Below are 16,020 nucleotides of genomic sequence, written 5' to 3' on the forward strand. Positions count from 1 at the left end.
CACAAACCAACCAAACTCATGGGCATGCGGTGGGCGTGATTACTGAAGGGACAGAGCGCTTTGCACTCGACCCTAAAAAGACCGGACCAAGGTCTGCAGCACGTTTTCCATTGTTAACACATTCCCTATTTAACAAATCCTGTGTCTCCATTTTGGAGCCTTGTTTTGCTTCCACGAACCTAGTAACAACTGTAAACATGAACTGAGTGTTATTGCAAGTTTCTTCCTCTTGTAGAACGTGGAGAGCAAGCTCTGTGTAAGGGAGCACCACCGCACAGTTGCCAGGTGGCCAGACAACTGAATGTCAAACATGTTATCAGTATATTTTAGAATGTCCTCTCAAAATCTATTTATTTTGGGACAGGATCACAGCAAGTGTACCAAGGAGCTAGTGGTATCACAGTCCCTCCAGCATTGATCAGATATTCCATTAATGTGGTCTCCCATGGGTGTTGTACCAATATTGCTCAATTTTGCAGAAGGTTTGTGTCCCCCTTGCACACTTATTAGTCTTACGTGCTCCTTCATGTATCTTATTACATTACTTCTCCATGAGTTTCTTAGCTAACTTCATTTTCTACCGCTAAATCCACAGGGTGTTTGCTGCTTGGGTTTCTGTTAAGAGCATTTTGTATATATTGTAAATTAAGTGTCACAGTGTCTCCCTTAAGCAACCAGTTCCCAGACACTGTGAAATCTGTAGTGCAATTACTCATATAACAAATTTAGTGCCCAGTGCTGCAGCTGGAGGTAATTAAATATCTCTCTGGTAATCAATACCTCTAATGCCTTTGAATGATATAGGGGGTCATTACAACCTTGCGGGAGCCAGAATACCGCCAGTGCTGGCGGTATGGCTGGCTCCGTATTTTGACTTTTCCGCTGGGCCAGCGGACGGTAACAGAGTTACCGTCCGCTGGCCCAGTGGAAAAGTCACATCAACATTGCCACCGGCTCGTAATTGAGCCGGCGGCAATGCTGATGTGCAGCGGGTGCAGTAGCACCCGTCACGCATTTCACTGCCCGAAATTCGGGCAGTGAAATGTGCGACGGGGCTCTGTCTGGGGGCCCCTGCACTGCCCATGCCAAGTGCAGGGGCCCCCAGGAGCCCCCTGAGTCCCCTTACCGCCAGCCTCTTCCTGGCGGTGCAAACCGTCAGAAACAGGCTGGCGGTAGGGGAGTCATAATCCCCGGGGCAGCGCTGCTTGCATCGCTGCCCTGGCGGATTATCACCGCCGGGGCTAAAATGGCGGAATACAGCCGGCCTCGGCGGTGGGACCGAGGCAATACCACTGCGGTCAAAATATGGGTTTTGGTACCGCCAGCCTGTTGGCGGTACGAACGCCACTTTAGGGTTGTAATGACCACCATAATGTGTACTTTAATAAAAAGGCAGCCCAAAGTGAGATATTTGCAGTCCCCCCAGACTTGAAATTCCAATCTCTCTAGTTGTTGTGTGAAATCTGAGTTGTCACATAAGGGTATAAAATGAGATGGAAGGATCGTCTATTTCTTCTTCTCATTCCAGGTGCTCATTGTAATTGGAGTATGTTCAGAGGAGAAGAGGCCCCAGTTTTTCCCTTGGAAAACCACAGAACCAACCTGAGAGAAGAGCCAGCTGCAAGATGGTCAATGAAGCACCATTGCTGATCAGTTTTTGTGCTACCCCAATCCACCAGGTATCACAGTTGTGAGGAGTTACAATAATGTAATATATGTGGAACAGCCACTGATTCAGATACATCCACTTGTGTGAAATTCCAAGCCTCTTTCACTTCAGATTAAGGGCCTGATTTTGATCTTGGTGGTGTTACCGCCGAACCACCGCTGCAGCGGACCCGAGAAGACTGTCAATTCGAAGGTGGTCCGCCTCCTGTATCTAGATGTAACGCGGCTGAGCCGCTGACTGCCATGACGGAGTGCTCTTCTTAGCTGTCAGGCTGGTGGGTTCCCACCACTGGTATATAAATGTTGCAGTCTTGCAGGCGGTGTACAGCCAGCGGTTTGCTGACAGAGGGAGGACATCACTGGACCCAGTGGACATTGGACAATGGCATTGGCTGTGGAATAGGGGTAAGTCACACACACTATACCTTTGCCATATGTGTCCCCCTCCATCATACACACCGCATGCACACTAGTAGCCATTGCCATTATACCACAACACAGCACGTACATGCTGAAAACACATATTGATATAAATCCATGACACAACACACACACACACTATTGACAGTGCACCCACACACGACAACAACCAACACAACTACATGCTCATAAAGAAACACTCGCACATCACAACTACACACACCATGACAACGACGCCACATAACAGCACTCAACTGAATGTTGCATGCTGCAACACAATACACAACACAACATACAAAACAACATCAATGCCACAGTGCCATATGCAAGTGGCATACATACTGACACAACCACATCACCCACTACACACCCCTCCACCTCACCCAGCAAATCGCATCACACACACACACACATACACATTGTGACACACACCCAACTCAAAGCACAAAATGACAGGCACAGATCCTCTGACAATGTGCACACATGGACACAGTTGACAGGTGCAATTGTACTGTCATTGTGGTGCCAGCATTCATTTGGCAATAAATACTGACACCATAATGACAGTTGTGTAAGTGTGCGATATGTGTTGTGTACCAGTGTCTCCCCATCCGTGTCTGACCCATTCATGCCACCGACATATTTGTGTCACAGTAATTCTAAGAAATTACTGTGACATGTATACGTCTGCACTGGTCCTGAGCTCCTGTGCAGTGACCCCCAACATACACAACCAATGCTGGCTCCCTACCTCTGTGTCCAGCGACAGACGGGGGTGGTGTTTTCTTTGTGGTCCAATGGTAGCAGCGACAGAGGGTGTTGTCCAGTTGTGTCCAGCCAGCCAGAAACGGAAGTGGAATCAGGAAAAAAGTTCAGTTTTCAGCCCTTTCCCACCCTCTACCCCAAATCCACCAACTAAGAAGTGGAGGTTGGACTGCCACAGTTTGCTTGGCGGTAAGACACATCCAAATTTGCTCGGCGGTAAGAGGAGCTGGAGTCCAGCCACCAGCCACTTTTTTCTATGGTGCCGTGGTGGCGGATGGGAATTCTTGGTGGAGTCAACTGGACTTACACAGGTTATCGTCAATGGGCTGCTAACATCTAAATCGGGCGTACGGACTGCTAAGTCAACGGATGGGGTTTCTGTCACAAAAGTGGCGGCGGACCCATTACCACTAACATCTAAATCAGGCCCAGAGTTGTCTATTGCTCTGTTTCATTGTTTGAGGATTGTGTGCACTACCAATAGAATTGGGAGTGTTTAAAACAAATAAAGAATTTTAGGAAGGGCTGTAATTTTTACAATTGCTACACTCATTAGCCATGATAAGGATAATAGACTGTGCCTTCATTAGAGGTATTTTTCAGTCTTGCAGGAGAGGGACAAAATTTAGCTTTGCAGTCCGAGAAGTAGATTGTTTGTTTGTACTACAAGGTATGTAACTGCTGTGATGGCCCACTGAAAAGGAAACTGCATCAACAGGGTTCTAATGTCGACCCATGGCACATTCAAGAACAATATTGTAGAGTTATGGAAGTTAATTTTAAATCTTGAAATTAAGCTGAACTTTGTCAACTCTTCCATCAGCGCCAAGATCGATTTTGCTCGCTCAGTTACATTTAGCATCATATCATCAGAAAACATAGTAGGTTTAAATTAATCACCGCTTATGACTATTCCTCTGATGTCAATGTTACTTTGGTCATGGTTAGTCAGTGTTTCCATGCACAGTGTAAACAGTAAGGGTGGGAATCGACATCCCTAACAGGTTCCCCACTTGATGATCACCAATTTAGAAGCTAACCCATTCATTCAGAAGTGTGCCTTAGGATTGTTGGGTCATGCTAGCTGCCATGCCATGGAGTGTCTACTAGATTTGAGCGACCTGGGCACCTACTGCAGGAAAGTTCAATTAATCCTATCAAAAGGTTTTTCTGCATCTAGTTTATGAAGAATTGCATTTTTACCTGTGCATTTGACAATCTGATGTTCGTCTAGTATATTTTTGGTGTTATTGCATTGACTACACATGACAAAGATTGATTGGTCTAGTAAAACCAACCCAGACAAGAGCATCCCAAACTGGTTTCTAGTATTCCAGTCAACAATTTTGCATTTTTTTTAAATGGGAGACTGTCCTGTAAGAGCCACATGTTTGTGGGTCTTTCTACGGCTTACAGATCACTGTGATTACTGCGCCAAACATTTACCCTATCACAAAACTGCAGTATTGTCAAACAAGTTGTATACGTTTGTAAGTTTAGTGGCAAAAGACCTTCAGGCAATCTTGAAGAGAGTTCTGAAACCACCCGATTCAATTGATAAAGTCTTTGAGGGCCACCACAATTGACTCTAGTCATCTGGGGAGAATGGAGATAGAGATCAGTTTCCTCCTGACTCGTGTTCTGTTCCCCAGATAGCTTCTGGTAGAGCTGAAATGTTTCCACAATATCTTCATCTCTCATCACAATTATCAAAGTCTTAACTCTCTCTCTCTGCCTCCTATGTTAATTTACTAGCTAGTGAAGACCTGCTTTGCTTCCTGAGACATATTTTCGTTTACTCCGAAGTATGTATGTTTTCAGCCCTGTTCATATCAAGCCCTCACACTTGTACTCTAAACTTGAGTATCTTTCGTCAAATTTTAGTCAATGGGTCATTTCTCCCCCTAGTTGCAGCCTTTGATCCTTATGCAAGTTATTAACACAGGCTCTGGACACTTTAAATCTGTCCCTTAGGACCGCTTCAGGCATCTCATAAACTAGCAGTAGCCATGTCATATACATCATTTTTCAGCCATAAACCCTTGAATTTTATGTCAGGTACTTTTGGAACGCCCTATCTGCAATAAGAGTATCATTTAGTCTCCATCTAGGTTTCTGGCTTCCTGTGTTAGTTACTGCAAGTGTCATTTATGTTGGAGCATGGTCTGAGAAGGCGATTGGATCAATGCTGCATCTGAAACAACCTACAGTGTAGTCTCCCCAGTTACATTGGTCTATATTGGTTTCTTGTAGGAGAGAAATGTTCTACTCTGTTTCTGTCAAGAAATGTAAAATTGCCAAATAGACTTATATGTCCCCAACCCTCTGAAACAAGGGGTGGAGTCAAATTTATGAGTGTAAAGAGTTTTAACACATATTCAGAGTTCTCCAGCACCAGGGTGAAATGCTCTCATGGTAAATAGGGAACCTTTCAAAAGCTTATTAAGATTTTTAAAAAATAGTACAAATATTTTTCTGTTAAGTATTAATATAAATGAATTTTATACATTTATTTTAAATGTAAAACAAAATGAAAATTGAATATGTTAAAGAAACTTAAACTTATTGCTTTACATTTTATTTAAAAAAACCTTCTAAAGTGAAATGTTTATTTTTGATGTATGGAGAATTATACAGATTTTTGTATAAAAATAAATAAAAATAATCTCTTTTTTAGAAAACATTAGCTACATTTATGTTTTTCTAAAAAGTTTTATTCAAATATTTTATCATAATCTATACATATAGTATATATTATACATATAAATTAAATTCATAGTTTATCTATATATTTTAATATTAAATTAATTTGATATGTATTTCTTTAAAAGTTGTTAGAAATAAATCTATTTTTACACTATTTCTAATGGCAGTAGTTCTAAAGCTGTGGTCCGGGGAACCGTGTCTGTGATGCCTACTCAAGGGAGCTGTGTCTGTTTAGAAAATTGAACACTATTAGCAGCTTAATAAACTTTATGTAAATAAAGAAGCAAAATGTACAATTCAAAATTTTAAAATGTTCTGTAAACGTTAAGGAATTTGAAATTAGGAGCTAAAAATAAAGTTGGTATTCTCAGGCTGATTCCTGGGAGTAGGACAAGCGCATCATACAGAATATATTCTGAATGATGTGTGACTGCAATTGAATTTAGAAAAGCTTCATCCTTTGCATTAAATTTTTTTGCATTTGTTTTTGAATTAATTTAAATATTTCATAATTTTGTATATTTGTTTGATGAATGCTTGTTTCTGTACTTTTGTGTGTTTTGTGGTTCAAATCAACAGAATTGCTTAGGTGGTAGCCCCTGGTTTCCAGTAATGGCTGATTGGAAGTCTCCAGATCCCAATAATGTTTCAGTGGAGGTCCCCAGATTCCAGATTCGATTAAGTGGGTGTCCACAGAAGTCAAAAGGTTATAATCCAAACTTCTAAAAGGTTATTTTTTCAGTCCCCGTTTCTACCTAATGTACTGCAAAATATAGACTGTGAATTAGGCCCGGTGAGTTCGCTTGCATTTATTTTTCTGGTGAACAAATTATGATTGCACAAGATAAGACTATTATTATTCAAGTTCACTCTTTGTGATGTAACTGCATATTTGTGCAAGTTGGACACGTGCACAGGAAATGGCAAAAAGTTAGTGTGATTTGAAGTGATGGCAGCACATCTCACATTTACTGCCATATCCATAAAACATGCAGCAAACTTAAGTTGGCATAAGAACATTCCTCACAGTACACAAGGAACGCTCCTAGTTCCCATGTGTGCTGTACACTTTAACCCATAAGTACTTACGTGTATCTGAAACAGCAGGTATTCAGACCCTTAATTTACTGATTTCGATACAATGGAAAAGAAATAAATAGCACACCACTTTCTGCAAAACTGTGTCGACAGAACATGTAATGTCCAATTTTTCTTCAGGGATAAATGCATTTTGCACTATCTGCATCTGTAGCTGGACGGATTTGCCCAGATAGTGGTAAAGAGTTCCTTGCCTTCTTAATAAATTAATGTTATCTTGCAATTTTTATGTAGTGGGGTTACCACTGCCTCGCATTTCTGATTTTAGATTATCTGAATGGTTTGCTTTCTTCTGGGTTCCAGTTCTGCAAACTTTCCTTCAAGCTTCTGGCCTCTTCTTGGCCTCTGGCTGAGGAAAAGGTCAGGGCCTGAAGGGTGTGGAGGAAAAAATGATTGAAAGAGAGAGAGGTTTATTTTTTTCATGTTGGTAGCCACTGGTCTCGTTAAAAGCTGATGCACGTTTATTCTACTCCATTATATGCAGTTATGTTGTGTTAAAACCCCACAGAGACAGATGCCTTATGTGAAAAAAGGCTTCATTGCGCATCCTTTAATTTTGATGGTTTGAGGTAGAAGGAGGGTCTTGAGAAGACTAAACCGTCGAGTTTCTAATGCCCAGGGGATCCCACTCCTGCAAAGGATTTGGAAAACTCAAAGGTTCGGGTGCAGGAGCATGAATTGAATTTTGAGCTTCTGTGTGCGAGGACAACAGCTCCATACAGTTATCTTCTATTTCTGCACTAGATGATGTTTCCGGATAAGACTCTGCGAACCATTGGAGAATTGTTTGAACAATATCAATCACTTGTGGCTGTAAAGATTGGAATGTAACTGTGTTACCATGTGATACCATAGCATAGTAGTTGTTCATGGGCTCCTCTTTGTAGGAGCTGAGGCAAACGAGGTTATTTTCCTTGCTGAGAGAGAATGGTTCTGTGGCGCCGCTGTCTCTACTGACACTCATCATTTACTCATGTTTTCATTGGGGTTTTGTTGTATTGTAGTGTATTTGTATTTATATTGTGCATATTTCCCCACATTAGGCACTGAAGCTCCATAACCCTAGGTATTGGTTATTGGTTATTGTTGGTTATTGGATTAGTAATGTCCTCTCAAGGTAAAGCTCTCCATACATTTATGATCAACAAAACAAGCATTGGCAAACCCAATAATTCACACCTTTGGGACCTATTGGCTTTGCCAATGATTTTTAGCAATGCTGTATGGCATTGGCAAGATGCTGTGCAGTATGGTCAAACTTATTAACAAAAAGGAACGATTCCAAAGCCTTGTTATTTTGTAGGTGTCTTCTCACTTGGTGGCATGTACATGCATCCAACTTTACACATATATAGCTACAAGATGGTGCAGGCATCTTTTTTTATTTACCGATCTGAGATGGATTGCTAAATAAAAAAATGAAAAAGCAGTAGCATTAAAGTGTTTTATTTTATGTCAAAGAGGCTGGCAGCAATTTGTCTGCTTTTCCTCCCATTTAAAAAAAAAGGCAACAGAGGAGCAGGTGGGAGGCACAGAGGCCAGGGGGAGAAGCACACATGCAAGAAAATAACACCAAGTTCAGCGAGTCAGGGAGTTTGGTGTGTGGGGGGAGAAATACACACAAGAGAGAAAGAGAGAGAGATAGAGCTTGCAACACAAAAGAGACAGCAACACAGAAAACAGGGGAATGAGGAACATGGTATTTGGTGGTAGTAGAGAAGCACAGGAGAGAAAGAGAGCTGGCAAACACATGCACTCTCATGGATTGCTTAAGCAAAACGATAAAAGTAGTTTTCCAGTATTGAGCCATGGAAGAATAAAACCCAGACAGACAAAGAGATGGTAGAGAACCTGTGCTACAAGGGTGGCACAAACACAAGATTGGCAAGCTGAGATAAGGAACGCCACAGAATCAGAAGAAAGCAAATGAGTGTGACAATAAAACCATCCAATGGGAATCAGAGAGACCCTGTAAGTTCTTGTTAAGCCCACAATAGATCTTTTTCAACCAGAGAGCTTGGGTTGTTTGGTTGGCTTGTCTTAAAAATAAATGTTCTGGATCTAATGCTTGAAATAATCTCAACCACTGGCGTTTCTCTGGATACTATTCAAGTCGTTTTTTGTTCACAGTGCCATCACAGACATGTCATATGCAAATCAGTTTTGGTATCACTCCAAAGGAGCAGCCCATCTTGAACTGCCAGGCCTCATCCCCTCTGAACAGGATACCGCAGAACTAACTCCAGTTTCAGTTCCACTGGACATCATCAAAGAGGTGCAGCACAAGCAGCTGACCCATGTTTGTTCATACCCATGTCTCTGAGGGTGTCAGGACTTATAGAGCAAAATTAAAACACAATTAAGTGTTTGAATTAGTTATGACCACTGTCGTTGCTCTGGGAATTATGTCTTGCCGGTGTTTGCTTACTTTGCGATTTCTGGGAGAAATCAGCCGTATGCAGATCAGTCTTCATCCCAACCCAGGAGAAGACCAGCTGAAACTGCCAGACCACACCTCCTCTGGAAGGGAACACCGCAATCCCAGATTGGTTTCTGCTTCACGGGGCATCATTAGTAAGGTGCAGCTGGTTCATGGGGCGTTGTCAGTGAGAAGCATATAGAATCCGTATGGCACAGCCAGCCCAATGTAATCACTGGTGATTGTGATTGAATAAATCATTGCGCCCATTACATTTTGTTTATCTCAATGCAACAATAATTGTGGCTCTACCCTGTTGACGTTCTCCTGATCACACTGTTTAAAACATACCCCAGCACCACGTAGGAGATCAATTTGTTGTCATCGGGCCTGTACAACCCCACTGATAAGGGTAGGATGGTAACTTTTTGTTAACAGAAGGGGGTCAGAAGAGCATCTGTGGAACTTTTATTATTATCTGTGTACTTTAATGAATTGTACAATGTTGTGCAGAAAACGAGCGTGTTTTAGTAGGTTTCCAACTCAAGACATATTTACTTCTAGGTGTGCTCTGTGCTGGTGGGAATGTGCCCCTGCAGTTGGATTCTTCCGCATTTAGAGACCAAATTGTAATTAGCAGGCTCCTTACTAAAGAACACTTACTTGGCCAAGTGGTCGCCTGATTCGTCATTTCTCATTGAAAGAATGCCATGAGGCACTTCCAGAATAGGGGCTGTCAAAATTATGTACTGGTTCCCATGGCAACACGAATGACCATTTGCAGAAAGATGGTGGGCCAGGGAGGAAGGTGGTGCGTGGGTCTGTTGGCAGGCTTTTTGGTCCCAGGCTCACCAAAAGGTCAATGTGTGCTTCCATCTGTGGCATATTGTGCATCCCAGGAGCAACAATGAAACCCCACCAATCACGTTAAAAGCCTCTTTTGTAACAGTCCTCGTCGTCACGAACGAACCCGCTTTCATTACCCCTCAGAGCTGTGCTGATTAAGTTCTTGGTCTTGTTTCTGTTTGTGTTTTGGTCAAATGTGGCTTTTGGCTGGTCCCTTCCTTAATGGAAAGAGTGAGGATTGCCTGCAAATCTGGTAAAGAGATACACTTTTGTTACAGATGAGCATGTTTTGCCTTTCCTGCAATACCCACATTAGAGTTTATCAAAATACAGTACCCATCTACTCAAGGTGGAAATTGGGAGAAAGATCATATGTGAATAGACATGCGAGCACAGTCCACCCAGTTTCTGTGTTGTTCTGTGGAATCTCTATCCAAGCGCTGAGGTTTGTAGCATTTGTAACTTGACTGCTGTGTGACTGCTACACACCTTTTAAAACAATCAGTCTTGTCCAGTTTACTGACATGGTAGCCCCTCTCTTCACGACTAAACTCTGAGCATACCTAGACGTGTGGTGGCATTTAGTGGTCGATCCACTGTGATAGCTCGTTTTTTGTATCCCCTTTTCGGGGAGGTCAGAACACCACACCACTGTGGTACCACTGTGAACAGAGTACATGAAAACTCGTATAGCATCTATCTAAGCAGTGCTGGTTTGACAGTAAACGAGCTGCGAGAAAAAAAAAAAAACAATTTGAAATATGACTTAGGATTCCCTATAACAGTTCATCCATAGTCACACGATTGGGACTCTTAGGACGTAAACATTGAGAGTGTACAGACGACAAGGTAGTCTGCTTTACTGTGACTTGTATGGGTTTGATACGCCCTGAGTATCAGTTTTTGGAGTAAGGTGCAAACCTTACATTTTTGGTGCAGCTGATGCGCTTAATCGGAGATAATCATTCTCTTAGCACCCTCCCCGGCTCTCTGTCTAAATGCAGACGTAGTGACACTTTAGCTGCCTCTGTTTGTTTGTTGGACTAACTTGGAAAGCTCTGCAGAAATTTCCAAACAATGCTCGGGTGTAATGAGACGCTAATTGCCGCCTCCTAATAAAGCCTGTCTGATGAGGCTTGTTTGCTCCAAGTAAACTCCTCGCTGTAAGCTGTCATGTTTGGATTTTGCTGACTGACAGCTCCGGCTCTGCGCGCTCTTCTCTGAAGTATTAATAGGGCTGCCGACAATGTTTATGGTAATAATAACATGCTACGCAGACCTTTAAAATTAGAATTCCGTCGCTGCCAGGCTCTTTCCTCGATAGCGCACGGTCCATTCTCCTAATGTTTTGAAAGCATTCTACTTTAGGTTCTTCCTGCTTTCTGGAATCTGTTTATTTACGTGATTACGGTTATATTGCACCTGTGGCACAAAGCTCTTCACACACAGATGTTAGAAATTTCTGAGGCAGACCACCAATTAAAACGTCAAGTAAAAAAGGCAAAAAAAACTGGATGTCTCCCTTCATACGTTCAGCATAGCTTCCGTTTTGTGTTCTTATTGGGCACCAGAAGCAGAGTAAAACCCTCAAGCTAATTGAAAAGAGCAGACGCTTCTAGAAGCATCCATCAAAAGCCCCGTGCCACACCTCCTGGTGCCAACACGCTTCCGCTTATGTTATGCTGCTAGAAATTCTTTTCTTGAAGATTACAAGACAAAATAGGGGTACCAGATCGACAATAACTCCCTAGATGGCCCTAGAACAAAAAACAGAACTTTACCACCAAGTGGAGTGGGTCCTCAGAGACTTAATTAAAAGTTACCACAGGCACAGTCGTAGAAACATTGAGTTCCTTTTACTGCGCTTCAATTTTGGCGATTCGGTTCACCACTGTCTGGCATGTTAGCAGCAGTGCGTACACCAACACACACACAGACACACAGACCTGCACTCTCATACAAACCCATGAAGAGCAACACTGCAAAATTCTCTCAGATGTGCAGAAGAACAGTTACGGATGAAAAAGCAGCAGTGCAAGACGGACTCCTGCGTTGCAGAACACATACAGTATGTGCAGCAGTGCAAGCTTCCTATGCATACGTGGGCCCGTTACCCCAAAGGCAGCAGCAGCGCACAATTGCTCCTAGATAGAGCTTATGCAGCAGCATGTGAAGCATCCTCTAGAGCAGTGGTTCGCAACCTGTGGTCCGGGGACCCCTGGGGGTCCGCGACTGCTTAAAAATTTAAAAAACATTAACAGATTAGGTCCCCAGCTTTCAATAATGGCTCAGTGGGGGGGTCCCCGGATTTCAAAAATGATTCTGTTGGGGTCCCCGGTTCCAGTAAAGATAAAATGGGGGTCCACGGAAGTCAAAAGGTTGGGAAGCACTGCTCTAGAGGACGGGAAGAGTTGGAGGGGTGGTGTGTGTGTGCACACGTGGGCTTAACAATCCTACCTCCCTACACTACCATTACAATGTAATCCACTAGACAAATGAACGTGTCTCACCAAGTACGCACACATTCAACTGACATAAAGTGAGGGCCATACAGTGAACATACTGCTCTCCCAACTGCACTAAACACAGCCAGTGCACACACTTGTAAACATATCAAGGTGACCACAGAGCAGAACCATGTGCACCGACACCATATAAAGTACTGAAACATGTGCATTACATGTGGTGCCTCACCGATTCTAAATCAGGCCCCTGCCGCCTCACCTGCATGCCATCACTTTTTTTGCATGCATTCATCATAGTGACAAAGGCCAACTTGCGGGCAACTTATCGCTCTCAATTGAGCACTCGCAGTATACTTACTCTCCTGTCACACAGGACAGTCAGCAAGTGCCCCTCCATTCACCACATTTAGGGCCAGATGTAGGTAGCAGTTTGCATGGTGCAAACTGCAAAAATCGCAGTTTGCGCCATGCAAACAGCCTAACGCGATGTTCATTCCCAAATTGCGAGTCGGTACCGACTCGCAATTTGGGAATGCGACTCGCAAATAGGAAGGTGTGTTCCCTTCCTATTTGCGACTCGCATCGCAATTCCGAATTGCTGTATGACCGCGAATGCGGTCGCAAAGCAACTCACAGTTACCACCAGTGTCACACTGGTGGTAACTCATTCGCAAAAGGGAAGGGGTCCCCATGGGACCCCTTCCCCTTTGTGAATGTCGACAAAAATATTTTTTCAGGGCAGGCAGTGGTCCTATGGACCTCTGCCTACTCTGAAAAAAACGAAACCAAATGGTTTCGGTATTTTTTTCATTTTGCAACTCGTTTTCCTTTAAGGAAAACGGGCTGCAAAATGAAAAAAAAAACTGCTTTATTTAAAAAGCAGTCACAGACATGGAGGTCTGCTGACTTCAGCAGGCCACCATCCCTGAGTGCAGGGACTCGCTATGGGGTCACAAAATGTGACCCACCTCATGAATATTGATGAGGTGGGTCTTTGCGACCCCATAGCGAGTCGCAGAAGGTGTCTGAGACACCATTCTGCATATGCTTTTGCGATTCTGATATTGCGAGTTGCACTGACTCGCAATTTCAGAATCGCAAAAGCATATCTTGCTACATCTGGCCCTTAGTGCCATCCTGCGCGTAGCCTCTTCATGTAATGCTATTGCACTTACAAGAGCATAGTGTATTACCACCTCCAGAAGCACACATGGCTGCATGTACCGCATGTTCACGCTTGCATGCTCTAAATGAGCTATGTCGACTCTTTGGAACTGGTCCTTGAGCCTCACAAAACCGTGCAGCAGTGCACCCCTAGGCAGCTCAGCTCTTTGTCAGAAAGCTAATGCCAGGCTGCCCAGACCAAGAGCAGCTTTGCATACGTGGACAAGTCAAAAGAGCTGGAGGTCCACACTGGTGACAACACATCACACCATGATACGTGAAACCAAGTGTACATCCCTTCCATCCAAATGTTTCCTCGTTATTTGGTTCAATTTGTTCATAGTGCTCTGGTTTCATTCCAAGTCTTTATTTTGCTGCAAAAAAAAACCCAAAAAAACACCATGCTGAGTTTGACTCTGCAAAGAAAAGGTGTGGTGCGTTCAGCCAGCCAGGACAGAATGAGTAAGAGCTGCCAGGGCTTGGGAAGGGATCTTATGCAGCGCTTGCATGGCTTTATCTAGCTTTCCTGGTTCTTAGACTAAATTAGAGGTTACACTTCAGACTTCCCGTATTCAGCACAAATGTATAATTATATGAACAAAACACAGAAACACAAGCCGGGACTGATCTGTAGCGAGTGCACAGAGAGGTCACGAAACGTGGAACAGTAATACCGTGGGACCAGAGAACAAACAAGCATTGGCAATGCCAATAGGTCTGTCCTTAAAGGGTTGTTGTATGGCAATGTGAAGCATTACCAGTAGATTGCATGGGAATGGATCTGTATTTGTGAAGAAAGCAACACACTGCATAATACTCTTGGTGTGGGTTAAAAGGTAAGGTAATAGTTGCACTGTCAAGACCGACCAAAAAGTCCATACGGGTTAAAGACTGTCCCCCTTCTATCTGTGCTGCTACAAGAGAAAACACCATAAATTGTCTAGTTATCTAAGACTCTAATATAGCATTGTAATGTAATGTTTGTTCCCCAGAAAGCTGGAGCTCAGGAACATGGATTAATAAACAAAATGATCGCAGCTGTTAAGAGGGGAAGCACTTTTTGTGGATACATCTTCTCCCCAATCCAACATGTGGTCCTGGCTCCCAACATGTGGGTGGAGGCAAAGCTCAACTCCTAGTGAAGCCATACCATAAAAAGAAAATGCTTTGCCACTATTAGTGTCAAGACTGAGTATAGATTTAATTTAATATTTGTAACCGCTCTTGCAAGGAATATTTGTGCATGAAAATATGTAGGCAGAAGCACAGCCTTACCCCTTAATAAGGATGTTGCATATCAGTACACCCCATTAGTAATTAAAAAGAACACCGGAAACACATATACTACAGAACATTTTCTATTCCCAAGATTTAGGAACAATTTGTGTTTGCTGTTTTGCTGGTGTAAATACTCATCAAACTTACAGTCCATATTGAATTACTGTCTCCAAACAAAAGCTTAGAAATGGTAAATGCAAAAGTCTGCTGTGCAACAGGTCTAATCGTTAGCTTCCAAAGAATGACTAATAAAATGGGTCTTCAGTGTAAAGAACATAGCAAGGCCCTCTAATGGGTTGTGAATGATATAAATCTCAAATCATCATAAGAACTACTATTGAAGAGTGAGTGGAATAAAACTCCAGCAGATAGTGAATGATGTTATTGCGTAGTGAGCCGTTATTAGTATAAACATATAATGGGCTATTGAAGGACTGAACCCCTCACCATTAGTGAATAATTTGAACTCCAACAAAACAGGGGATAGTATAATCATCTATGGGGCAATGAATGAGATGAACCTTCCGACGTTCTTTATGGAATTTCAGTCCTTTTAGTCAATTAATTTATCCTTATGGTTTCTCTCGCTGTCATAAGCAAATAATACTCAACTTGTGATGCGTCTCCATGGGAATGCATCTGTTAGTCTGCCTAATTTCTGTACAATTGTATCTGAGGTAGCACTGAATTAGTTCCAGCTGGCTGAAATTTAACTCAGCCCAAACAGAGGCCCTAATGTGCGTTACCCATTTGATCCTCACCACCTACACCCCTTTGTTGCTTCCCCCAACTATGCCCCTATTTGGTTCTGTTTTGGTTCTACTCCTCTTCCACCATGTTGCTTCTCCGCCCCCACATGCCCCTGTGTTGCTTCCATCCCCCTGTGTTGCTTCCCCAACCTAGTTTAAAATCCCTACCTTCCACCCAGGCCTCCATTTTGCTTCCACCCCTTGTCCTTCATGTTGCTTCTGCCCCTCTCGTCTGTGCCCCATGTTGCTCCCTCCACCCGCTGTAAGCAAAACTCTTTTGCACATTTTAAGTAAAACTCTTTTGCACATTTTTTTCTTTTTTAGTTATCAATCCAAATCGAACTTGGAACAAAAAAGAAAAAGAACCAGCCATGTGATCTCCCTTTTCAGCGCCCTAAGGAAAGTAGCTGCTCTCTGGTCTGCAAAAACCTAAACAAAAATC

Source organism: Pleurodeles waltl, chromosome 2_1 (genome assembly GCF_031143425.1).
Source record: "Pleurodeles waltl isolate 20211129_DDA chromosome 2_1, aPleWal1.hap1.20221129, whole genome shotgun sequence".
In the NCBI taxonomy this organism is placed as follows: Eukaryota; Metazoa; Chordata; class Amphibia; order Caudata; family Salamandridae; genus Pleurodeles; species Pleurodeles waltl.